This window comes from Astatotilapia calliptera, chromosome 22, assembly GCF_964374335.1.
Source record: "Astatotilapia calliptera chromosome 22, fAstCal68.1, whole genome shotgun sequence".
Classification (NCBI taxonomy): Eukaryota; Metazoa; Chordata; class Actinopteri; order Cichliformes; family Cichlidae; genus Astatotilapia; species Astatotilapia calliptera.
Genome location: NC_137442.1, coordinates 1410659 through 1415000, shown reverse-complemented (window position 1 = coordinate 1415000; position 4342 = coordinate 1410659).

Sequence of the window (4342 nt, the reverse complement as noted above, 5' to 3'; positions counted from 1 at the left end):
AGGGATTTCAGGAGTTTCAGAGTTTAATTAAAACGCAAGGGAACACTGCAAAGGCTGCAAAAGCAAGGAGAGAGGGCTGGCAGGAAGTTGCTGACAAATCAAACTCGTAGGTAATTTAATAATAATAATAATAATGGATTGGATTTATATAGCGCTTTTCAAGGCACCCAAAGCGCTTTACAATGCCACTATTCAGTCACTCTCACATTCACACACTGGTGGAGGCAGCTACAGTTGTAGCCACAGCTGCCCTGGGGCAGACTGACAGAAGCCAGGCTGCCATATCGCACCATCGGCCCCTCTGGCCAAGACCAGTAGGCGGTAGGGTAAATTTATTATATTACATTATATCCTCTTTCACATTAGAGCCACAACAGGACCCACTAGAACATGGGAACAAGTAAAAGTGAAATATAAGAATATTCTACAGAATGGTAATATTTATCACTTATATTGCTTTTCGTCTCTTGGAAAGAGACCCTGAAATAATCTGTTTGTTTGTTTATAACAGCAACCAAGAAAAGGGCAGAGCAACAAAAGACAGGTGGTGGTCCTGCACCCCCTCGTCAACAAGTTGGTTAAGTAAATAATACCCTCACGGGAATATCGATATCTCTCTATGAGCACACTGTCGCGCTGAGCTAAAGGATCCTGTCTATCCCGCAATATACGCTGGATTCTGAGGACTCTCCTTATCAATCTTGCACCTTCCGCAATGGGCTGCTCGCGTATACGGACAGGACATGGCTGCGACAGACTTCCCAAATCCACCTTCGCTTTTATAGCCGTGGTCTCTCATCTTGATTACACGAAGTAATTTACAATTACTACTCTAAAATATGAATTACATCTGTAATAATCACATACATGTAATAGAATGTTAATAGTACATTTCCCTTTTTTAGGAAATGACCTGTATGTATCTGTGTGACATCAATAAAAGGATCAAGTGCTGCATTATCTTTAGTTACATTGATAATATTTATTTATGGTGAAACAGTGGTGGAATATTGCTGTTGCTTTCGTATAAATGAAGCGGACATACCTGCGTGGCCGCGATCTAATCCTGTTTACATAAAGTAAGCCTGCTCCCGAGCAGGTTTACGCTTACGGCTCTGTTGCTATGACAGCAAGTCCCGGATGAGCTTCGGGGAACCGAATGATCCAAGATCACGCGAAATCGTCAACAATCAAATCCAGCTAACTTACTTAGCGCGGTACGAAGAACGGACCCCTGGTCTGGCTGTCCTCAGCTCCTTCTGTTGCTGAGCCTGTTGGCCAGTCGCCTTTCACAGCAGACGTGTCGTGTGCTGCACTCACCGCTAACTAGAGCAAAGGACCCAAAATTAGTGTTGCGCTGGCGGCTGTGCCCCACTTTGTGCTCGATGTGCCCGCTTCCTGTCGTTTCACAGCATGTATCTCTCTGACTGCATGTCCTCTGTTGGGTTTATCTGGGCACAAACTCCCCTGCAACACGAGACCGAACTGCTCGACAAGACAAGGAGTCAGCCCAGGCCTTCACCTGTCCTTAGCCAACTTCCACTCCTACGGCCCTTTTTATTGTCAGCAAGCAATCATTCATGAATATGCAATTACAAATACACGTGACAGTCTTAAGCAACATCTCTGAACAACATCAGTGTCTGTATTCTCTCTCTGTGTGTGTGTTTCCAGCTATATCATACATAGATACGCGACCTTTCAATGAACTTAAACTGTGTATGAGGTTTGCAGAAAAGCAGAAGTAAGCGTCCCACTGAATGATAAGAACAGGAACTTGCGATGTTTCATATCTCAGACGAACGTTTAAAGGTGTGGAGTTTTAAGAAACAGAACAGCGCAGTCTTTTTCCTGAAGCCATAATGGGAATTATAACGTCGAGGCTGCTTCCTCTCATCTCGTGGTACACAAGTGCACACAGAATCTCATCAGACATAATAAGGATGTGATTATTATCAGCGTACAAATGATTATATATTTCTAAGCACAAATGACAATATAAAAAATATCAATTCCAACATCCTCTACGAGACTTTGTGTGTATTGTGTTCAAATGTTTAGTAAAATCACGCGTCGCTCACTCATGAAGAAGAAAGCCGTGTAGCTATCCTGCCTGGTGACGAGTGTGTCGTCACCACAACGCTTCCCCCAAAACTGTTCACTGAACCTCAGCGTGTGCTTGAACTTAGTGCAGCACTTAGTGACCACACGAAGGTACGTCACAGCACTCAGCGGTCAAAGTTGAAACCAGTTGAACTTTGACCCCAGCATGTGCGAGTACTCCTTGCTTGTGGTTCAGTCTTAGAGACAGGATGAGGAACAGGAAGGAGCTCTAAGCAGAGCCAAAGGTCCTCCGCATCGAAAGGAGTCAGCTGAAGACTTTGAGGCATCTGGAGAACAACCCTCCTCCACCTGCTCCATGGAGAGCATGGGACAGGTGGAGGACAGGGGGGTCTGGGACTTCTACACACAGAGGGACGTAGGTATGACTCACATCAATATGACCACATGTGTATTCAAAAATCTGCTGCATGAAGTAAACCTCTTATATCCTGGTGAGCTGCACGGGGTTGCAGCACTGTTGTCAAACACCACGTGCTCTGAAACCACAAGCATGGCCTCGTGGTGGTCATGGCAACAACCTGCTTTGCTCTCCAAATGTCCGCGCGTGAAGTCAGAGTGAAACTGATGTGGTGTTAATGATGTCCTTCAGCTCTCTCTGCTTAGTTTACGTTGGGTGTGGTTGATTCGGGGAGGCAGTAATCCCTGTGGGGTGTCAGGCAGGCCGACCACAGAAATCAGCTGCTCGTCTGCTTTGGTTGGCTAAGCTGGATTTACCTGTGGATGGACAGAAGAGCAGAACTGAAATATGTCTTGATGATATTTCAGCTGTGGTGATGTCATGCTGTACATCAGCGCTCATTAACCTCAGTGTGGTGAAACATATTGTGAGCTGGCTGCTGTGTGCTGCAGGAACAGCTGTATACACTCAAGCAGCTTATTTCCTGTTTTGAAAAGTTCAAACCAAAGTCTGTTTGCTGATGTCAAAGTCGTCGTTTGCTCTGGGATCCATATCACTGCAGGTAAGAACTTTTCAATATCTATTAACCCTTTAAAGCCGGTCGGAGCGGCACGCTCCGTTTTGCGTAACTATTTTTAAATCCCGGTAGCTCTGCAACCACATAAGCTAGCAATATAATTCTTTTTGCATATGAAACCGGAGGAGTTGTACTTACATCTTATGCCATCAGCTTGTCCTCGGTCACGGTTTCCTTCCACATATAGCTTTGCAAAAACTGCATAAAAGTCACTTGCAGCAACAAAAACATAATATTCCTGAAACACGCTTTTCCGATCTGATCAGCTGTTTGTAACACTTCCTACGTCCATCAGCGTGAACTATCCTATGTCCGCCATTACCTGCCCGAAACCGGAAGTGACGTCAATTTGCGGAAATGTAGTTTTTTACTATCAGGGCCTCATGAGCCTATACTGGTGTTTTTAAAAGTTATATTTGACTTTGTGACTTCCTGTGTCGTTTCTGGGATGCTGAGGACTCATATTGCACTGCTGGAAATAGTTAATTTTGATGCAGATGCTGCTTTTTTGCAAATTTGCACTATAATATATTTTTTCGTTTTTCCTGCAGTATATAAAAATTGGTGTATCTCAAAAATAAAACTATGAAGACACTTAAAATAAATTTCCTGTGGTGGGAAACTAGTTTGTGTAACTTTTTTGTATTTACAGTTTTGAGGGATAAGCCTCTTAAATTTCTCTAACTAGAAATATATGTTAAAAAAGCAAAAACGATTTTAAATTTTTTTGTAATTTATTGCACTTTTTTGCAATTTATGTAATTACTATGCACTTAATGCAGACATATTATTAGAATTTGGGCTATAACAGTTGTATTGATGTATAGCAACTTGAAATGGCTCCACAGCATGTAAAATTATAATATAAGCTCTGGTGGACTTGGTTCTATGGTCGGTCTTAAAGGGTTAAAATGATCCTCAGCAGCTGCCTCAGTTCTGATTTCTTGTAATGAGCTTCGTGTGGAGACTTCTGTGTCTTTGTAAGCTACTTAAAGCTGATGATAGCGTGGACATAAGACACAATATGTCTCGGTCCTGGGTCGGTGTTTTGAGTTTCTTGTGTCTCTGAGTTTTTGTATTATGATCTTAGTTCTCTTTGTTCACCAGTTTATTCTTTAGTCTGCTGTCTTAGTTTGGCTTTCTTGTATTCTCTTTAGTTTTCTGAGTATTTCGTAGCCGCCCTCTGTGTCTCCCTGTTGTTGTTCTCTGTGTTTCTTAGTTGCTCTGTCTGTCCTAGTCAAGTC